Source organism: Dromiciops gliroides, chromosome 2, assembly GCF_019393635.1.
Source record: "Dromiciops gliroides isolate mDroGli1 chromosome 2, mDroGli1.pri, whole genome shotgun sequence".
Lineage (NCBI taxonomy): Eukaryota > Metazoa > Chordata > Mammalia > Microbiotheria > Microbiotheriidae > Dromiciops > Dromiciops gliroides.
Window position 1 is genome coordinate 475,688,942 of NC_057862.1, and position 23,393 is coordinate 475,712,334.

Here is a 23,393-nt window from a genome sequence, read left to right on the forward strand (position 1 = left end):
TCTGGTCTCTATCACACCACCACTATCACCAATCAGGGCAAAGTTTCATTTTCATTACCTCGTACTCAAAGATTTAAAGAAATATGTCCATGGACACACTCTTTTTAGATCACCTCAAGAGAGCACTATCTTTGGGTCCACTCTCTACTGAGACATGCATTTTACAATTATAAAGGAAATGAGAAGATGAGTTAAAAGTAGATGTTTTCTCATCTAGGGATCAGGTCCAGATTCAGATTAAGCGAGGAGTAGTAAGGCAGCTAGGTGACTCAGTGGATAGCACTCTTGGCCTGTAGTCAAGAAGACCTTAGTTAAAATTTGGCCTTAGACACATACGACCTGTGTGACCTTGGGCAAGTCACTTAACCTCTGTTAGCTTTAATCCACTGGAGAAGGAAATGGCAAACCACTCTGGTTTCTATGCCAAGAAAACCCTATGGACAGTATGGTCCTCATTGTTATGAATAATCAGATACAACTAAATGACTGAACAAGTAAGGATCTTGGCCACCTATGGGATGACCTTGATTTTGGGACATTACCCAAGAGGCAAGTGGCCAAAAATGACCTGCTCACCTCCCAACATGGTTGGATTGCCTACTAATAAGTAACTTTGCCTTTTTTGTAGAGGTGGTTGCTGGACAAGTAGCAACAACTCTGAGGAAACTATATTACTACCAAGAGGATGGCAATGATACCTGTTTTAAGAGATAAGCTGACCTCCACTTCCTTTCTCTTCCTTGGATATTATATCCCTTCTGGCCTTTGAGAACAGCTCGGAGGTTCAGAGGGAAATAGGCAGCTTCTTTTAGGGCACTCTGCTTTAATCACCTGAGAGTGAAAGGCAGAACTACCTTTAAGATGAATTCTGGGTGACTTCCTATCTTATCCTTTTTTAACAACTGTGAAGAGAGCTGATGGATAGTTTCAAAATGGGAGGTACTTTCATACCATCCAATATCAACTTTGAAGCATTCTCTGTCAGTAGAGATCCTAACATACATCTTTATATCTTGTATAACTCTTATCTATGACTTTTTTATGAATAATGATAATGGATTTAGAAGTGGAAGCTACCTTAGTGACTATGGAATTCAAATTCTCATTTTATATATGAAGAAACTGAGGCATACATAGAGAGATGAAGTGATTCCCCAGGGTTATATAGTTAGTAGGTATCTGAGGTAGGATTTGAGGCCACGTCTTCTTATCACCACATCCATCACTATCCACTACTCCACACTACCTCAACACCATGATGTTCTCCATAGGGCATCCTTTCTTTTTTTTTTTTTTTTTTTTAGTGAGGCAATTGGGGTTAAGTGACTTGCCCAGGGTCGCACAGCTAGTAAGTGTTAAGTGTCTGAGGCCTGATTTGAACTCAGGTACTCCTGACTCCAGGGCCAGTGCTCTATCCACTGCGCCACCTAGCTGCCCCACATAGGGCATCCTTTCAATTTGCTAGGATCAGATGGAATCTATGTTCTGTGTCTACATGAGGGATAAGGTAGAATTGGCAAAAACAGAAGAGAGGACAGGTTCAATCTCTTCAAGTTTCTTCAGTCTGTGGGAATCTCTTCAGTCTCTAGGCTCTGCAATCACCTCAGGAGCTTCTGACTTCCTGCTTTAAAAGAGAAAAAGGACAAGGCCAACTGTACTTCAGGTTACTAAAGGAAAATTAAAACTTTGGGAAGAAGCTGAAATGAGAGGAGCTGGCAGTTTCCATTATATCCCTGTTCCTAGTTTGCTATACTTGAGACTTTGAGAATGTACCCCTGAGTGAGACCTAGGACTTTCTTTTTGTTGAGCTGAGTTACCTCACTCCCAATGGGAGAGCTGCTTCACTCTGTATTGTCTGGTATATATTCTCCTATTTATACTTTCTCTGATTTCTGTTTTGCCTTAGACTTGGATAAATGGATTTCTTTGCCACTTCTTATGTGTATTCACTGTGAAATTGGTATTTGGTAGAATGGGAGTCAAGTCTTGGATATAATGCTTGGGTCCTCCCTCTCCCACTAAGATCATGCATGTTTTTTAACTTTTCAATGTTTTGATCAGCTGTCCTGACTTTTTTTTCCTCTCTAAAAAAACCCCTGTCATGTAGATGGCTGGGGTAGGTGGAGGGAAGGAATAAATTTGATATTACTATGGTGATATAAGAGACAGGAAATATCAATAAAAATTTATTTTAAAAAATAGTGATCAGGGGGCAGCTAGGTGGCTCAGTGGTTAGAGCACTGGCCCTGGAGTCAGGAGTACCTGAGTTCAAATCTGGCCTCAGACACTTAATACTTACTAGCTGTGTGACCCTGGGCAAGTCACTTAACCCCAACTGCCTCACAAAAAAGAAAAATAGTGATCAGGAGTTAAGCTTGAACCTGAAAACTACTTCTCCTAATATAACAATACTTAAGGGAGCATATAGATATAATTCTAGCTCGGTACCTCTTCTCTCAAAGGAGAGCAGAGTAGTCAAACTATCTATTTCCAACTTCCTGCTTCCCTTCTAGGAAGGAAATAAAGTCTCTATTGGAGAAGGATGGGGGTGGGGGAAAGAAAAAAATATAACTTGCCAATTATCATGCAGCTAGTTAGTGGCTGAAAATTCAAAAATGAATCTAATTTTTAATCCAGCACTCTTTCCACTAAGTTACACTGCTCTTTGAAGAACAGTGACCTATATAGTGATGATATTAAGGAAGGAAAAGAAGGAAGGAAGGAAGGAAGGAAGGAAGGAAGGAAGGAAGGAAGGAAGGAAGGAAGGAAGGAAGGAAGGAAGGAAGGAAGGAAGGAAGGAAGGAAAGAAGGAAGGAAGGAAGGAAGGAAGGAAGGAAGGAAGGAAGGAAGGAAGGAAGGAAGGAAGGAAGGAAGGAAGGAAGGAAGGAAGGAAGGAAGGAAGGAAGGAAAAAGGGTTTATTAAGTATTTGCTATTTCTACACACTCTACTAAGCCCAGTGTATACAAATAGAAAAGGCAAAATAGCCCTTGCTGTCAAAAATCTCCCTCTCTAATAGGAGGAGACAATATATAAAAGAAAGTTCAGCAGCAGGGCAAATGAAAAGACCTAGAAGTCCTAATCATGCAGTGGTTAGGCAGATGGCAAGGCCCAGAGGTGCTTAGTTTACATGAGTAATGAAAATGACACTGTGAAAGTACTTTAGAGAATAGAGAAAAAGCAGATGGTAAGACTTAGAGAAATCTTAGGAGAGAGTAGATAGGAAAATAAGCCCTGGAGGCCCTCCATCTCTTGAGAAAAAATGTGGTTGTTGACTCCCATCTCATCTAAGTCCTTTGAGCAGTCCAACAGCCAGGGTGGAGAAGAAGGACAAGGGAGTAGGGCGTTACTGGTGGTGGAAGCTCTTTCTGTGGCCCACTAGTCCCTGATGGGTTCTGCCATAGTCCAGGTTGGGGAAAGCAGTAAGGGGAGAAGGTAAGGGGAGTTGGTTGCTACTGATTGTAGATGGCTTCTGGGACAGCTTGGGGAAGTATGAGGAGAGAAGATAAGCACATAAGAGAAAGAAGTATCTTTTCCTTCCTGACAAATCTTGAACTCTTGGTCAAACTTCTTCTTGACTTATCTTGAAAAGAATATCTATGATTCTCTTGAAAATCCTAGCTGATCTAACCAAACTAGAAAGTCTTCGAGTATAATTCAGGGAACAGTTATTGTTTTTTTGTCTAAAAACCTAGGTTTATGAAATATGTTGATGCTCATCTCAATCAGGTGGCCACCAAGTTATGGATTATTTGGCCCTGTTGACCCATGAAATAGATAAAAATACAAGATGGCCCTAGTTCTAATATGGGCCTTCTTTTTTTTTTTTACATATAAGGTATTTTATTTTTTCCATTACATGTAAAGATAGTTCTCAACTTTTGTTTATACAAGCTTTACAATTTCAGATTTTTCTCCCTCCCTCCCCCCTCCCCTAGACAGCAGGTAATCTGATATAGGTTATATCTATATATCTATATACATATACATAGATATATATATATCTATACACATACCCCCCCACATATATATATACATACATATACATATATATATACACATAATAACATTAATCCTATTCCTGCATTAGTCCTGTTATAAGAGAAAAAATCAGAGCAATGATGAAAAAACCTCAAAATAGAAAAAAAAACCAACAGCACCAAAACCAAAAGAAATAGTATGGTTCAATCAGCATCTATCCTCCACAGTTCTTTCTTTTTTTTTTTTTCCTGGATTTGGAGATCCTCTTCCATCATGAGTTCCCTGGAACTCTTCTGTACCATTGCACTGGTGAGAAGAACATAGGGGCCTTCTTTTGCTTCCATAGAGACGACAAGCAGAGTGGGAGGAATAGTGTTGGAGTATCCGAAGAATCACACAGTTTTAAAATTGTTTAGAAGCATTAGTTTAACTGGTGCTAATCTATACATTTTTTAACTGGCAAATGTGAATTTCTTTGGTTTGACTATACTTATTATAAGAGTTGTGGCTTTTTTGAGGGATAGAGATGGGGAAAAGGGAACTAGCAATAGTGTTGCCAAAACTAAGAAAGAAAAGTGAATCTTTAGCATGTGTTTTTTTTTTTTTAGTGAGGCAATTGGGGTTAAGTGACTTGCCCAGGGTCACACAGCTAGTAAGTGTTAAGTGTCTGAGGCCGGATTTGAACTCAGGTACTCCTGACTCCAGGGCCGGTGCTCTATCCACTGCGCCATCTAGCTGCCCCAGCATGTGTTTTTAAAAACAGAAAAGAAAGAAGAAAACTAAGAAAAATTAAGCAACAAAAAAAAAAGAAATGCCTTGAAAGTAAAATACTAAATTTATCATATTGTTTTAAAAAGGAAGTTATAAGGGAGAAAAATCTGAAATTGGAAAGCTTGTACAAACAAAAGTTGAGAACTATCTTTATATGTAACAGGAAAAAAATAAAATACTTTATTAAAAAAAAGTAAGTTATAAATAATAGAAAATTTCAGTTTCATATATTACTTTTTCTGCTCTACTTTGTACACGGAAATGTTAATTTTTCTCAACAAAGTTCAGAATAAAAAAATACCCAAAAAAACCCTATCAGTGTTCTAAACATGAGCTCTTTGTTTAATGACCAGTTTGTGGATATCTTATTGAAATAACTGAGGCATATTCATAGTGACATTTAATTTATATTATAAACTAAACCAAAAGATCAAAGAGAGAGTGCACAGGATTTCAAGTCCAAAGAACCTGCATTTGAATCCTGGTGCCGGTACTTACTGCTTGAGAAAGACACCTAACTTCTCTTGGCTTCCATTTTCTCATCTATAAAATGAGGGGATTAAAACAGGCGATCTCTAAATTCTCTTCTAAATCTAAATCCCATGATTTTTATACATTGCAGCCATAGAGAAAGATGCTACTCAGAATGACTCTTTGGAAAAGCCATTAAAGGATTGGGTGGAGTTAGTTTCATCCTTGAATCCAAAGACTATGACAACAATAACAGAAATGTCATTTATGGGATACTTGGTTCTCTTGATTAGCAGTGATTGTGATGGAAATAGTCAGTAGCTTAAGTAAAGTACCAACATCTGTGGATGAGGAAAAAGAAAGAAGAAAAATTCGAGAACATAAAAAACCTTTTAACAAGGATCCTCCAAACCAATAAACCTTAATATTATACCTTCTACATCTTAATATTCAGTAACTTCAATGCAAAGATGGACACAGGGGAGGACAGCAAAAAATACCATTGAAGATATAGTCCATATAATTAAAGCCAAATGAAACATTAGAGGTCACTTAATCTAATCTCTTCATCTTATGAATATGAAAACTGTGCCCCAAAAGGTTAAGTGATTTGCCCAAAGTCACATAGCAGAGCCTAGATCGAAGCCCAAATCCTTCAAATCCTCATCCAGCACTCTTTTCACTACACTAAGTTCAAGGTAAAGAAATCAAAGAAGCTTATAGGTGATCAAAAGTTGCATCAGATATAATTCATTCAGAAACTTCTTGCTCAGTAATTCTCCTTTCAAGATGTAATGGGGTGGCACAGCACTGGCCCTCAATTCAGGAAGAGATGAATTGAAATCTGGCCTCAGATACTATACGGTGTGACCCTGGGCAAGTCACTAACCCTTATTGTTTCAAAAAAACCCAAAACCCAAACAAACATGTAATGGGGGGCACTGATCAATGAGGACCCAGTCCTTAAAGCATGCTTTATCTGTTACCAATCCATCATGTGGAAGCTTGCTAAACATACTTCCAGAAATGTGGAATGTATAGACTTTCCCTACCTGCTTCAGAGCATGTGCAGATATCTTCAAAGTATTTCCCTGTGGGGTTATTACATAGTGATGAAAAGCCTATTTAATTAGCTACTGAACTGGAACTGAACATGCCTACCAGTGGCTCAAATAGAAATTTCTCTCTCTTTTCTGGTGGCAAATAAAGCAAAGACTGTGTGAAGGAGGATTATAATAGCTAATCATAATCAAAACTTATATAACTCTTACTATATACTAGGCACTGTGCCAGATGCTTTAAAAATCATCATCTAATTTGATCCTCACCACAACCCTATGATGTAGGTGCTTTTATTATCCCCATTTTGCAGATGAGGAAACTGAGAAAACAAAGGTTGAGCGACTTGCCCAGGGTCACATAGCTAGTAAGTGCCTGAGGCTTGATTCGGACTCAGGTCTAACTGACTGCAGGCCCTGCTCTCTATCTAGCAGCACCTTGAGTGGATGAGAAGAAGTTTCAGTGGAAGCAGCAATGGTTAGCATCCTTCTCCCCTGCCCCAGCCTGGCTCCAATGTGGCCATGAACACATAGAATTTCTCTTTATTCTGTTTCTTAGTGTTTATTCTTTCCTGATGGTAGGTGAATGAGTTTTGGCAATAGAACAGGCCAAGTTACAACCTTATGAACTTTGAAAAGTATTAAGTTTCCCCAAAACAAACAGAGCTGGAGCAGCAATAGCCAAGTCTAGTGAGAACCCCCCCCCCCAGAAGATCAACCAACTTGATTCAGCCCAGAAATAATTCAATCCAACAGTTGAGACACTATGTCCTATAAGCAAAAGAGTGGTTCATTCCTTGTTTATGCCACCTTTAGAAGTTAACTTGGTGGGGTAGCTAGGTGGTGTAGTGTATAGAGCACTGGCCCTGGAGTCAAGAGGACCTGAGTTCAAATCTGGCCTCAGACACTTAACACTTACTAGCTGTGTGACCCTGGGAAAGTCACTTAACCCCAATTGCCTCACCAAAAAAAAAAAGAAGAAGTTAACTTGGTTAAGGGAGTGTTTTGCAGCAATTGATTTATATTTGAGCCTATGGTAGTAGAGGAGAAAGTGTTCCTAGTTTGAGAGGTTGTTTTAGTTCAGTACTCATTATATCATCTCTGTAAATATCCCTTTATAAAAGTGAATTGATGGGGCAGCTAGGTGGCACAGTGGATAGAGCACCGGCCCTGGAGTCAGGAGTACCTGAGTTCAAATCCGGCCTCAGACACTTAACACTTACTAGCTGTGTGACTCTGGGCAAGTCACTTAACCCCAATTGCCTCACTAAAAAAAAAAAAAAAGTGAATTGTTGTTAATTGCTTATAAATGATGTTAAGGAGACATTAACTGGTAACTAATAATTCAGAAATATATCAAATGAGGGCTTATTATTGATAGTACTAGGAAGACACCTTCATCCCCTCAGTTACCCCCAGAACTCTAAGGGTAGAACAGCAGAGGATCTTATCTGCTAGTCTAAGTGTGAGTTAGGAAAGTGAGCGCAGAGCTTATATTATGAAGAAGAGGGGTGGAAGGTATGCTAGACAAAAGAGAGTTCCAAACAATAGAGAATGAAGTCAAGTCAACAAACATTTATTAAATACCTACTATATGCCAAGCACTGTGTTAAGTATGAGGAATGCAAAGAAAGGCAAAAGATAGTCCCTGCTCTGAAGGAGCTCACAGTCTAATGGACAGGAAATTATATTACAAGTATCAGAGTGATTTCTGAATTAGCCATCTTTGTGCAGCCAGATCACCAACTACTTGGAACAAAGGTCAAAATCAACACTAAATTAGAGGCAAAGTTAAAAATGAAAAGAAGAAACTGCATGTAATTACAGTTGAATTATTAAACTCTGAAACTTGGGAAATGGAAAGAAGTAAAGAAGTTGACTGATTATTGCCATTTATTAGAGAAGTTTAATACATGTAAAACAATCGCTACAATAAAGCTACCAGAAATTGGCGCAGCCAGCAACCGCTTGATCTTCTTGCCAAGGATAGCTGCCAGAGGAACTAGTTTAGAATACAAATTCATTTGCAAAACACTACAGAGGATGGTAGGAGATTCAAATAACATCATGTACCTCACAAAAGAGAGGTAAGTAGTAGAGCAGAAAACTAGTCTATAGAAATCTTAGAATCAGATTCAACCAAGCCGGATTATCTGAAGAGCATTTATAGATGAAAATTCAATAAGAACTTAACAAAATTCATGTGAACTGAAACAGATCTGCCAACATTTACATGATGATTTATTTTTATCATTAACAACAATGGGGGCAGCTAGGTGGCGCAGTGGATAGAGCACTGGCCCTGGAGTCAGGAGTACCTGAGTTCAAATTCGGCCTTAGACACTTAACACTTACTAGCTGTGTGACCCTGGGCAAGTCACTTAACCCCAATTGCCTCACTAAAAAAAAAAAAAAAAAAGGAAAAAAAAACAACAACAACAACAACAATGAGTATAACTGCATATCTGGGCTCTATTCTCCCAGTCTCCCCTGACTCCAAGTTTAGAATTCTTCACATTATGCTACAATAACCACTGAACCACTCAAATCCACACCAAGACAAAGAAAAAAGAATATTACCCAGCTTGTGACTTGTAGTTGGATGGGCAGTTCTAAATGAGGAAGTGGAAATGACATTTAAAAAGATAAATCCAATATGTAGAGTTAAATTTGACCAAATAATCTTGAAAGAAATTCAGGCTCAAGATGACACAATTTTAAAGGCACTCAGGGATCAATTATAGTAACTACTATTATAGTAACTACTGCCCCATGTGCCTACTTTCCATCTCTACGAAATCTTTATGAGAAGGGTCTTTGTATACATTTGAGAATATTCTTGATGAAAACATTAGAAGGAAACAAGCCAACTTTCACAGATGATTTCCCTTCTCCCAGTAAATCACATTTTTATCCATTACACAATTGATTGTGGGTTATATAGCATTCAAACCCCTAAGTTTATTTTCTTTTTGTCAGGGGAAAAAAACATTTCCAGAATCAAAATTATTAAGCACCTACTATGTGTCAGGCACTGTGTTAAGGACTAGGAAGTAAAAGACAGACAAAAGACAGCCACTGATCTCAATGAGCTCACAGTTTAATGGGGAAGACAACATGTACACACACACACAAACACACACACACATACACATATGTATAAGTATGCAAAATATGAGATACTGGGCATATACATAAAAGATATGTACAAACAAGCTATATAGAGGATAAATTTGGGATAGCCTCAGAGGAAAGGCATTAAGATTAAGAAGGATTAGGCTTCTTGCAGAAGGTGAGAATTTGAGACTTGAAAGAAGATAGGGAAGCTATGAGGCAGTAATAAGGAAGCATTCTATGGGATACCAACATTCCTGGGTCAAAGGGTATGTGCAATTTTATAGCCCTTTGGGCATAGTTCCAAATTGCTCTTTAGAATGATTGGATCAGTTCATAATTCCACCAATAGTGCGTTAGTGTCCCAATTTTTCCACATCCCCTCTAATATTTGTTATTTTCCTTTTGTGTCAAATCAGTCAATCTGATAGATGTGAGGTGGTATCTCAGAGTTTTTTTAAAAAATTTGCATTTCTCTAATCAACAGAGATTTAGAACTATATGACTATAGATAGCTTTGACTTCTTCTGAAAACAACCTGTTCATATCCTTTGACCATTTATCAAATGGGGAATGATTCATATCATTATAAATTTGATTCAGTTCACTATGTATTTGAGAAATGTAATTCCTTGCTTCCATTTTCTTGCTTTTCCTCTAACCTTGGCTGCATTGATCTTGCTTGTGCAAAACCTTTTTAATTTAATATAATCAAAATTATCCATTTAATTCCCATAAATCTCTCTATCTCTGGTTTGGTCAGAAGTTCTTCCCTTATCCATATATCTGACAGGCACATTTTTTCTGTACTCCCTTAATTTGCTTATGATATCACCCTTTATGTCTAAATCATGTACCCATTTTGACTTTATCTTGGTATATAGTGAGATATTGTTCTATACCTAGTTTCTGTTAAACTGCTTTTCAGTTTTCACAGCAATTTTTGTCAGATAGTGAGTTCTTGTCCCATAAGCTTGGATTTTGGGTTTTATCAAACACTTTATTACAATGGTCATTTAGTATTGTGCATTGTCTACCTAATCTATTCCACTCTATTTCTTACCTTGTACAGGATTATATTGATGATTACCACTTTATAGTATAGTTTGAAATCTGGTACTGCTAGACTGCCTTCCTTTACATTTTTTCATTGATTTCCTTGATATTCTTTGACTTTTGTTCTTCCAGATGAATTTTGTTATTATGTTTTCTAGTTTTATAAAATAATTTTTAATAGTTTGATTATTATCAGCATTGAAAATATTAATATAGGTGGAATTGTCATTCATATTATATTGGCTCAGCCTACTCGTGTGTAATTACTATTTCTTCAATTGTTTAAATCTGTCTTTATGTAAAAGCATTTTATGATTGTGTTCATATAGTTCCTGGGTTTGTCTTGGCAGGTAGACTCCCAAATGTTTTCTATTATCTGCAATTATTTTAAATGGTATTTCTCCTTCTATCATTTCCTGCTGGACTTTGTTGGTCGTATATAGAAATGCTAATGATTTATGCGATTTTATTTTATATCCTACAACTTTGCTAAAGTTGTTAATAGTTTCAACTAGTTTTTTAGTTGATTCTCTAGAATTTTCTAAGTATACCATCACATCATCTGCAAAGAGTGATAGTTTTGTTTCCTCATTGCCTATTCTAATACCTTCAATTTCTTTTTCTTTTCTTGATACTATAGTTAGCATTTCTAGAACAATATGAAATAATAGTGGTGATAATGGGAATCCTCACTTCATCCATGATCTTGTGGTAAAAAAAATATGAAAGTTTTTTAACAGTTGGTTAGGATAACTGAAAGACACCAGTTTTTCTTAAGGACCACCCTTTTGGGGAGGAGACCAACGGCATGAGCTACTCACGCCAGTCCACCTGCTGCGCACGTCAGACTGCCTGCTACGCACTCGACTTCCGGGGTGCGAGCTGAAAAGACAAGGAGAGAACGGAAGTAGGGCTTTTTCCTGCTCTGCTGGTCTCCTGACTGCGCTGCACAGACGGTCTCTCTCTCTCCAAAGGTGGCCTTCGGTTTTGGTGAGTTTTTATAAGGAATATAGACTAAGCTTAGACTTAAGACAATTTGTATTGTGTTTCTACTTTCCTATCCTTCTAATCAACATCACCTTGTGACTACCATAACAATAAAAGGTCTATCTAGAAAACCAAAAGCTTCTTCCATTTACTAGTCTGGGAGATAAATTAAGGGAAAGGTTAAGTAGGGGAGATTTATGATCTAATATCCAATTTTAAATCTCACAATCTCTTATCAGGGAGGCTTCTAGCTTATTCTTGTTATAGATAATGTTTGCTGATGTTTATAGATAGATACTATTTACCAATTTAAGTGAAGCTCCATTTATTCCTATACTTTTTAGCATTTAAAAAAATAGAAATGAGTATTATATTTTATCAAAAGCTTTTTCTGCATCTATTGAAGTAATCATTTTATTTCTGTCGGTTTTGCTATTGATATGGTGAACTATGCTGATAATTTTTTAATATTCTACCAGCCCTGCATTCCTGGTATAAATCCCACCTGGCCATAGTGTGTGATTTTTGTGATATGTTGCTATAATCTCCTTGCTAAATAAATATTATTTAAAATTTTTGCATTGATTTTCATTAATGAAATTGGTCTATAATTTTCTTTCCCTGTTTTTGCTCTTCCTGGTTTAGGTATCAGCACCATATTTGTACCATAAAAGGAATATGGTAGGACTCCTTTGCCTATTTTTTCAAATCATTTATATAGTATTGAAATTAATTTCTTAATGTTTAGTAAAGTTGACTTGTGAATCCATCTCTCCTGGCAATTTTTTTTCTTAGGGAGCTCATTGATGGCTTGTTCAATTTCTTTTTCTAAGATAGGGTTATTTAAGTATTCTGTTTCCTTTTCTGTTAATCAAGGCAACTATATTTTTGCAAATATGCATCCATTTCATTTAGACTGTTAGATGCTTTGGTATATTAGGCAAAATAACTCCTAAATTGCTTTCATTTTCTCTTCATTGTTGGTGAATTCTCCCTTTTTTCTTTTCTTTCTTTCTTTTTTTTTTTTGTGAGGCAATTGGGGTTAAGTGACTTGTCCAGGGTCACAGAGCTAGTAAATGTTAAGTGTCTGAGGCCGGATTTGAACTCAGGTCCTCCAGAATCCAGGACCGGTGCTTTATCCACTGCACCACCTAGCTGCCCCCTTTTCATTTTTGATATTGGTAAGTTGGTTTTCTTCTTTTTTAAAAAATGAAATTAACCAGTGGTTTGTCTATTTTATTTTATTTTTTCATAAAACCAGCTCCTGGTTTTATTCATCAGTTAAATGGTTTAATACTTTCTATTTAATATCTGTTATTTAATAACTATTTAATAATTTCAATTTTATTAATCTCACCTTTAGTTTTCAGGATTTGCAACTTAGTGTTTAATTGGGGATTTTATTTTCGTTGCATACCCAATTCATTGATCTGCTCTTTCTCTATTTTATTGATTGCAAGCATTTAGAGACATAAATTTTCTCCTAAGTGCTGCTTTGGATACATTCCACAAATTTTATCATATTGTCTCATTGTTGTCATTCCCTTTCATGAAATTATCAATTGTGTCTATGATTTATTCTTTGAGCTATTCATTCTTTAGGATTAGAATATTTAGTTTCCAATTAATTTTTAATCTTTGTTTCTGTGACCTTTTATTGAATATAGTTTTTATTGCATTACAGTCTGGTCTGAAAAGGATGAATTTAATATTTCTGCTTTCTGCATTTGTTAATGTTTTTATGCCCTAATACATGGTCAATTTTTCTGCAAGTACCATGTATATTTCTCCAGAAGTCTATAATCATATCTAACTTTTCTAAAATTCAATTCATCTTAACTTTTTTTCTTATTCATTTTATCATTAGATTTATCTATGTCTAAAAGGGAAAAGTTGAGGTCCCTCACTAGCATAGTTTTCCTATCTCTTTCTGTAACTCATTTAACTTTTCCTTTAAGAATGTGAATGCTATGCTATTTGGTACACACACATACACACATATATATATAATTGATATTTTTTCAATGGGCTATGGTGCCTTTTAGAAAAATGTATTTTCCTTGCTTATCTTTTTTAATTGTCCACTTTTTAATTTTCCTTTGTCTGCATCATGATTGCTACCTTTTTTTTTTTACTTCTGCTGAAGTATAATAGATTCTGCTCCAGCCCCTTATTTTTAATCACTGTATGTCTCTCTGTTTCAAGTATGTTTCTTGTATACAACATATTGTTGGATTATGGTTTCCAATCCATTCTGCTATCTGCTTCTGTTTTATGGGTGAGTTCATTCTATTCACATTCATGGTTATGATTATTAACTATATATTTTATCACCATCTTATTTTACCTTATTTATCCTCTTTCTCTCTTTTTAACCTGTCTCTCCTCAAAAGTTATTTATCCTCTTTCTCTCTTTTTACCCTTTCTCTCCTCAAAATTCTGTCCACTGCCTTCCTTGATCCATTCTCCCTTCTATCGGTTTCTCCCTGCCTTACCTCTTTCCCCTCCTACTACTCTGTTGGGTAAGATACGTTTCTATACTCAACTGAGTGCATATTCTATTCCCACTTTGAACCAATTCTAATGAGATTGAGGTTCAAGATTTGCCTAAGACTCTCCCCACCCATTTTCCCCTCCACTTTAAAAGCTCTTCCTTATGTGCCTGTTTTTTGGGAAATAATTTTCATCATTACTTCTCTCCCCTTTTTCTAAGTGCATCCTTCTTTCTCACTCCTTAATTTTTTTTTTAGATTATCTTATCATAGCCAACTTATTCCCATTCCTTCTGTCTCCTTCTAACTGCACTAATAATGATGAAGGTCTTAGGAGTTACTAATACCATCTTCCCATATAAAAATGTAAACAGTTTATGATTTCTCTTTTATGTTTGCCTTTTTATCCTTCTCTTAAGTCATGTATTTGAAAGTCAATCTTTCTATTCAGCTCTGGCCTTTTCCTCAGCAATGCTTGAAAGTCTCCTGTTTCATTATATATCCATTTTTCCTTCCTGAAGTATTATACTTAGTTTTGTTGGATAGGTGATTCTTGTTTGTAATTTTAGTTCCTTTGCCTTCCAGAAATCATATTCCAAGTTCTCTGATCCTTTAATGTAAAACCTTGCTAAATCTTGTGTTACTATGATTGTGGCTCGACAATATTTGAATTGTTTCTTTTTGGCTGCTTGCAATATTTTCTCCTTGATCTGGAAGCTGTAGAATTTGTCTATAATATTCCTGTGAGTTTTCATTTTGGGATCTCTTTCAGGAGGTGATAGATGGATTCTTTCAAATTCTATTTTATCCTCTAGTTCCAAGATATCAGGGTACTTTTCCTTTATAATTTCTTGAAATATGATGTCTAGGCTCTTTTTGTGATCACGGATTTTAGGTAGTCTAATAATTCTTCTTCTTCTTCTTCTTCTTCTTCTTCTTCTTCTTCTTCTTCTTCTTCTTCTTCTTCTTCTTCTTTTTTAGTGAGGCAATTGGGGTTAAGTGACTTGCCCAGGGTCACACAGCTAGTAAGTGTTAAGTGTCTGAGGCTGGATTTGAACTCAGGTACTCCAGGGCCAGTGCTCTATCCACTGCACCACCTAGCTGCCCCTAGTCTAATAATTCTTAAATTATCTCTCCTCAATCTATTTTCTAGGACAGTTGTTTTTCCAATGAGATAGTTCACATTTTCTTCTATTTTTTCATTCTTTTGACTTTGTTTTATTGTTTCTTGATATTCTCATGGAGTCATTAGCTTCCAGTTGCCCAAGTCTAATTTTTATGGAATTATTGTCTTCAGTGACCTTTTGTGCTTCTTTTTCCATTTGGTCAAGTCTGCTTTTTAATGTGTCCTTTTCTTAAGTCATTTTTTAAATCTCTTTTTCTCTTTAGCCAATTTTGCTTTATAAGGACTTCTTTTCTTCAGTGAATTTTTGTGCCTCTTACCATTAGAGAAAATCTATTTGGGTTTTTTGTTTGTTTTTTGGGTTTTTTTGTGAGGCAATTGGGGTTAAGTGACTTGCCCAGGGTCACACACCTAGTAAGTGTCAAATGTCTGAGGCTGGATTTGAACTCAGGTACTCCTGACTCCAGGGCCAGTGTTCTATACACTGTGCCACCTAGCTGCCCTGGTTTTTTTAAGGTATTATTTTCTTCAGTATTTTTGTGCCTATTTTACCAAGCTGTTGATTTTCTTTTCATAATTTTCTTGCATCACTCTCATTACTTTTCCCAAATTTTCCTCTACCTCTCATTTGATTTTTAATAGCCTTTTTGAACTCTTCCAAGAATTTTTGTTGGATTTATGTCCAATTAACTTTTTTTTCTTTGAGACTTTTTCTTGTAGTTCTTCTGAGTTTGTTTCTTGGTCTTACCTGAACACTCCTTAATCCCAAATCAATATGACTTTCATAGATTGGCCAACAATAAGTCCCAGCCCAAGCTTAATTGGCCATTGTTTGGTTCAGAGAGAGGGTAAATAGCAATTGCTTCTGTTTTGGCTAGAAACCCTGAGGACCTTCCCCTCCCAGACTTTCCTGCCTTCCTTTTTCCTTCCTTCCTTCCTTCCTTCCTTCCTTCCTTCCTTCCTTCCTTCCTTCCTTCCTTCCTTCCTTCCTTCCTTCCTTCCTTCCTTTCCTCCTCCATTCATTCATTTATTTCTTTGTTTTGGATAGGTAAAGGAGGCTGCTCTTTGCCTCACTTCTTACCTAACTTTAATCACTTAATGGATATTGTCTCAGGCAAACTGAGATCTGGGAAAGAGCTTAGCTTTTAAAAGCCAGCCTCCCACTGCATCTGGGGCCACCTTGCCACTTGACCCAGGTGGTTCTGGAGGAGAGGGTGAGCCTGGTGACTTTGCACAGCCCTTCCTCACTGAAATCCAATTCACTGCAAATCATGACATCAATTCCTCATATCATAGTTCTCTTCAAGAATGAAGGACAAACAGCAACAAGAACAAGTAACTTTTTTATAGACAGATTCTTTTTGTTGTTGTTTGTTTCCTCATTTTCCACCCTGTTTCTTGACTTTTCATTTTATATTGAAGTTAGGCTCTGTTTCCAGAGTGGAGGGGGAACTGTCCCATTCTTTAGGTTTTTCATGCTACTGTTTTTAGAGTTAGTTCTGATGGTCTGCAACTTTTTGGTGCTTCCAAGGCAGTGTGATCCAAGGAACTGTGACCATATCACCTTTTATCCTATAGCCACAAGAGATATTGATCTTTACTGCCTTGGAACTTGGACCAGGGTCCCTGCTCCCTTGTGAGTGGCCACAAGCACTCTTTTCTTCCCTGGAGTTGTGAAAAGGGCCCCTTTTCATGGATGCTAGTAATTCTCTCTGACTTGGAATTCTGACCAGAGGCTCTGTTCCCCTGTGACCACAAGCACTAGTGTTACTTTTTGTCCTTGAACTGTGACCCAGAACTACCTATAAGCAATGAAACAAGATCCTGTATCCAGTGCCAGAAGGGGTCCCTGTAGTCTTCTTTTTTGACCAGTAATATGATCCTCTTGCCATCTCTGGTCTGAGCGTTCTTGAAGCTACTGCTACTGCAGCAACTATTGCAGCCACCTCAAAAAGGCAACTATTGCAGCATGTACTACACTCTGGGTTGACCTTTACCCTGGTATCACAGACCTCTCCTACTGATCTTCTTGGTTGTTTTGGGTTGGAAAAGTCTCACCCTGACATTTTGTTTGCTCTACCACTCCAGAATTCCAGTCGAGGCATTAGTATTTGAGGCCACAACAGGTTCAATTGATTGGTCTCTGCATGAGCTGCTTCTTCAAAGGCCCTTTGGGTCATCCTAATCCTGAGATCTGAGAAGGGCTTTTTTCAGCTCCACTCCTACATTCTAGCATGCTTGCATCAGCTCAGGCTCAGCACCCTGGCACCAAAGGCACATCATGAAGAACCCAGTCTGCTCACTATCTGAGTCATCCCAAATGTTTTATAGTCTTCCCAGCTCACAGGGAGCCAAGAAGACAAGGAAACACAGGAATGTGACTGAAACATGGCTTGTCACCCCAGTTCAGCCTTGAGCTTGTCAGGAAAGTTGCCAAGTCAAGGAGAATATCAGTGGAGGGGGAGGAAAGGGAAGGAAAGAGTCTCATTATCCAGAAAGGTGAAAAAAAAGGGTACCTTAGATGTCAATGAGGTGACTTGGATGGTTCCAGCAGTCACTTCACTGGCCTGTGCCCCCTTTCCTAAAGAAACATTCCTAAACTAAGAAATATTTGATGTTAAAGTTGGAGAAGAAAAATTACTCAGAAAGTAGCTAAGATAGAGTTGAAGTCAGTATTTACTTTCACAGTCACAATTTGCCAATGTTTTATGGGCCCATAGATTGAGAGCTGGAAGGGACCTAAGAGGCCATGCAGTCTAAACTCCTCATTTTACAGACATGGAAACTGATGCCTAGGAAGACTGTTTGAATTGTCACAAAAGTATTAAGTATAATGGGTAGGATCTAAACCCATGTTCTCCAACTCCAGCGACAGCAGGGTTTAAGATGATTATAAAAGGGGAGTGAGAAGAGTTAAGATCTCTGCAAATTTTATTCTTTTACCCTTACTGAAAAAAAAGACAACCATACCTACATGTCAGAATAGAAACTATACCTTGCAGAATTCTCTCAGAAGAACTCACTTTTTCAAGTGTTTTCCTCATATCAGCCCTGTGAGAGAGCTAGTATCAATGGCCCCATACTCCTCCTTTCCTTGGCTAAATTCCTTGAGAAGACCATCTAAAATTAGTATCTCCACTTTCTCTCCTCTTATTAGTTTTTTTGTGTGTGTGTGATGCAATTGGGGTTAAGTGACTTGCCTAGGTTCACACAGCTAGTAAGTCTTAAGTGTCTGAGGCCAGATTTGAACTCAGGTACTCCCGAATCCAGGGCCAGTGCTTTATCCACTGTGTCACCTAGCCGCCCCCCACCCCCGCCACCTTATTAGCTTTTAACCCCTCAAAAGTCTTGCTTCTGATGTCTTCATTCAACTAAAACTTCCATCTCCAAAGTTACTGATGATCAATTAATTGCCAAACCAAATGGCCTTTACTCTGTTCTCATCCTCAACCCTTGGCACAGTCAATCACCCTCTCTCTTCCTGGATATTCTCTGTTCTCTAGGATTTGTGACACTGCTTGCTCCCGGCTCTCCTCTCATCTGTCTTTTCTTATTTTTTCTTTTTTTCTTCCTTCCTTCCTTCCTTCCTTCCTTCCTTCCTTCCTTCCTTCCTTCCTTCCTTCCTTCCTTCCTTTCTTCCTTCCTTCTTTTCTTTCTTTCTTTCTTTCTTCCTTCCTTCTTTTATTTCTTTCTTTCTTTCTTTCTTTCTTTCTTTCTTTCTTTCTTTCTTTCTTTCTTTCTTTCTTTTTTTTTTTGGTGAGGCAATTGGGGTTAAGTCACTTGCCTAGGGTCACACAGCTAGTAAGTCTTAAGTGTCTGAGTCTGGATTTGAACTCAGGTCCTCCCGACTCCAGGGCAAGTGCTCTATCCACTGCACCACCTGGATGCCCCTCCTCCCATCTGTCTAACCACTCTTTCTTAGGGCTCTGTTCTATACCTTCATCCAGATCATACCTGCTATCTGTGGTGGTTGCTAAGAGTCTGTCTTGGGCCATCTTCTCTTTTTCCTCTATGCTATATTGCCTGGTGAGCTCATCAGTTTCCAAGGGTTTGATGATCATCTCTATGAAGATGATTGCTAGAGCCATTTAACCGTAATCTGTCTTCAGTTCCAGTTCTATATCATCATATATCCCACATACATCTCAAATTCAACAAGTCCAAAATAGTACCCAGCATCTTCTTTCCTCAAACCTTCCCCTCTTTCCAACTATCCTGTTACTCTCAAAGGCACTTTCATTCTCTCAGTTGCCCTCAATATCAGTATCATCCCCAATTCTATACTCACATTCATCACAAGTGTCTAATCTATTGCCAAGTTTCAAAAATTACTCCTTCACAAAATTTCCAGTGGCTCCCTATTATCTATAGCAGATATGTCAAATTAATGGGTTATGAGCTGCCTAGGAGTATTGTTGTTCAGTTATTTTTCAGTTGTGTATGACTGTTTGTGACCCCCTTTGGAGTTTTCTTGGCAAAAATACTGGAGCAATTTGCCATTTGCTTCTCCATATTACTTTACAGATGAGGAAACTGAGGCAAATGGGGTTCAGTGATTTTCCCAGGATCTCAGGGTCTAGTAAGTATCTGAGGATGACACTGAGAGGTCCTGGGAGACTGGGAAAATGGATAAAGATTGACAAAAGGTCATTAATTTAGCAATTAGACTATTAATGACTTTGGAAAGAGCAATTTTGATTGAATAGTGAGGTTGGAAGATAGACTACAGAGTGAAGAAAGTGAGAGGAAAGGAAGTAAAGGCACCTATTGTAGATAGCCTTCTCAAGGAGTTTAGCCACAAAAGGGAGGAGAGATGTGGGATAATAGCTAACAGGGATGGATGGAGCAAATAAGGGTGGTTTTTTTGAGGATGAGGAAAACATGGATGCAGTTGAATGTAGTATGGAAATGGGAAAAAGGGAGAGACTAGAGATTAGTGAGATAGTAGGCATTATAGTGGATCTGTTCAAGAAAAGATGGGGCACAGTGGATAGAGTACTGGCCCTGGAGTCAGGAGGACCTGAGTTCAAATCTGGCCTCAGACACTTGGCAGTTACTAGCTGTGTGACCCTGGGCAAGTCACTTAACCCCAATTGCCTCACACACAAAAAAAGAAGAAGAAGAAGAAGAAGAAGAAGAAGAAGAAGAAGAAGAAAAGATGGAAAATGATCACTTGTCCATGTAGAGGGGTTTGTGTAGGCAAGGATTGAGTGTTTCTCATTTTAGTAAGCACTTAATAAATGCTTGATAGCTGATTGACTGATTTGACAAATAAGCAAGTTGAAGCTCCGGGAAATTCAATGACTTGCCCATGATCTCATAGATAGTCATTGTTGAAGTCACAATTTTGTCCCAAACCTCCTGATGACAAATCCAACATTCTATCTCAAATGTCTCCCAGAAGAATACAATTTGCAGCCCTGTTTCCACCTCTCCCTGACTAATTTCTCTTTGGGAATACATCTAGGGCAATGCATAGACAAATCAATAAATCAAATTCACCTCCTTAGCCCAAGACTGAAGGCCCTCACTCATTTGTTCTCTCTCTACATCTTCAACCTTTGCTCCTACTACTTCTGAATATAAACCCCCTTATTCAACCATACTGATATACTTATCGTTCCTGGAAATATTCACATTTCTACCTCTCTGTGCTTATACCATTCTCCCAGCATGGACAATCCTTCTACATGCTTCTCTGTTTCTCTAAATCTTACCTTTCTTTCAAGGTCCAGTTTAATCTCCAAGTGATTCCAACACCCCCTGCCCCTGGATAAATGGGATCTCTCTGAAATTCCATAGCATGTATCATATGCACCCCTTCACCTGGCACCCATTTTTTGCCTTATCTTATTATTTGCCTCTTTTATGTGTATCTGGTGTGGTGTAACCTGACTAGGGACACACATGCCCAGGCAAACTATGCTTAGATGAGAGATGGATCTGGTACACAGCCTTTTCAAAGAGATTGGGAGAGAATCAATGGCAACCAAGTGTATTACAGATGGCTTACTACTTCTAAAATTTTGTTTGTCTTTAAAAGGGACCTGATAGCCTTCAACAGGTACCACTCTCTGGAAAGAACTAGCAGACCTTGTCCCAGAGTAAAGGGACACAGATATAAGGAGAAAGCAATGAACTAAAAGTGAAGGACTTAATAAGACAACTACTGGAGTTCTACTTCAACAGCTTACCTTCTACTTGTAAGTGAAGCTACCACTAGGGGAGGTAGCCCCAAATTCCCCAGAGCTCTAAATCATTTGTGAGTTTAACTGTATTCATCTAGCTTCAATTCTATTGGAAGTCTAAAGGGATAAGGACAAATCTTCAATCCAATAAACTGGTTAGAGTTGCCGGCATGGACTTCAACCCAGGAAGTATTTTTACTTTGGGGACCAACTGGGTCCAAGGATAAAGTAGAATGTGCAGTCTTTATTTATGTTAATTCTTCTTTTTCATGACCTTTTATCTAATCTGGTTAATGTTTATAAATTAATAGAACAAATGGATCAGTGAGGTACACAATCAGTAGCAAAATGAATAGGAGTTACTAGTGGGTGGGAGCAATCTGATTGATATAAACACAAATCCACTGCTATAGACTGATGAAATGTGTATTTTTTTTGAGGCAATTGGGATTAAGTGACTTGCAAAAGGTACTATAGTAAGTAAGTGTCTGAGGCTGGATTTGGACTCAGACTATCCTGACTCCAGGACCACTATGCCACCTAGCTGCCCCCCTGATGACAAATGTAAATAGTAGATCCACCAATATCAGGGTGTTACTATGAGAGGGTAAATGTCTCCTAACTATTCTGAAAGTCTGAGAAAAGTATAGTTAAAATGGTTGACAAGCACACCATCCCCTGGCATCGGGTGGGACACGTCATATGTACATGTCTTCTCAACTGTTTTGTAAGTTCACCAAGGGTAGAGACTGTAATTTACATTTGTGTATCCCACATAGTTTAGTCAGATCTTAATAAATATTTAATTGATTGATTCCAAATCTTTGGGAGGAATTGGGCAAACTGGGCTGGAATAAACTTGGAATAGATCCACCCACTGAAGTTATAGTTGAATTCATAAACTTTAGACGCCAGAACTTGAGAGGCACAGCCAACTGAGGGAGAGTTCAATTTTAGGGGAGTTGAACTATTTCCTAACTGTGAGGCAAAGGAGAAAGCCCAGTTAAGTAAACTCAAAAAATCTCTCTGAAATGCGTAGCCCAAGCTTAATAATGGTAAAGCTATCCAAAACAAGTAAGCCCAACTCATGTCCCATGGGCAATAAACATCCACAGGTGAAATTTTATGAGGTTTTAAAAGGAACTTTATGAGCTTCAAGGGAATCTTGATATAATCTGAAACCAGCCATGGAAAAACAATATAATGTGAGCTGTAGCAAGCAAGCAATATGTGAAAATCCTTTTCGAATTGTCAAATCAGAAAACCATATTAAGAAAGAAGGAAGACTAGCCCATTTATGCTGGGCATCTCTCCACTTGTCTCTGATGTCATGTGTCAATCTAATCTCCCCAACAAAACTATAAATTCCTTGGGGGTAGGGACTGAGTCATATGAAATTCTTTATATATTCTACAGCTTCTAGCCTAGCACTGAGCACACAGTAGATATACAATAAACATTTGCTTACAATAATTCCTTCCATCTCTGTAGCACTTCATTGTTTTCAATATAGGCAGGTAGGTGGCCCAGTGAATAGAGTCTGCAGTCAAAAAGACCCAGGTTCAAATTTGGCCTCAGATACTGACTAGCTGTGTGACCCTCCACAAGTCACTTAATCTCTGTTGGCTTCAGTGTCCTCATCTGTAAAATGGGACTAATAATAACACTTATCTCCCAGGGTCATTGTGAGGATCAAATGAGATAATTATTGTAAAGTGCTAAACACAGTGCTTTGGCGCACAGTGAGTGGTACAGAAACAGTTGTTGTTGTTCCTTTCAATATACTAGGGGCATCTAGGTTGCTATCTTCAGAGCAACCCTATGGCTATCCCCATTTTATAAATGTATAAATACATTGAAGACCTAGGGAAATTTAGTAACTTCAGCTTACTTAAGGTCACATAACTGGCAGAGGTAGTGATAAAACCTAAACCTTCTAGCTTCCAGCCTAATGATACAGTGTAGAAACATTTACTCCATCATCATCATCATTGATAATAACCAACGATTACAACAGGCTTTAAAGTTTGCAAAGTGTTTTGTGTACATTATCTCATTGGAGCTTCATTGCAGGTATCATCCATCCCATGTTTCAGATGAAAAAACTGAGACTCATGGTATAAAATGACCTACACAAGGTCATAGTAATAATCA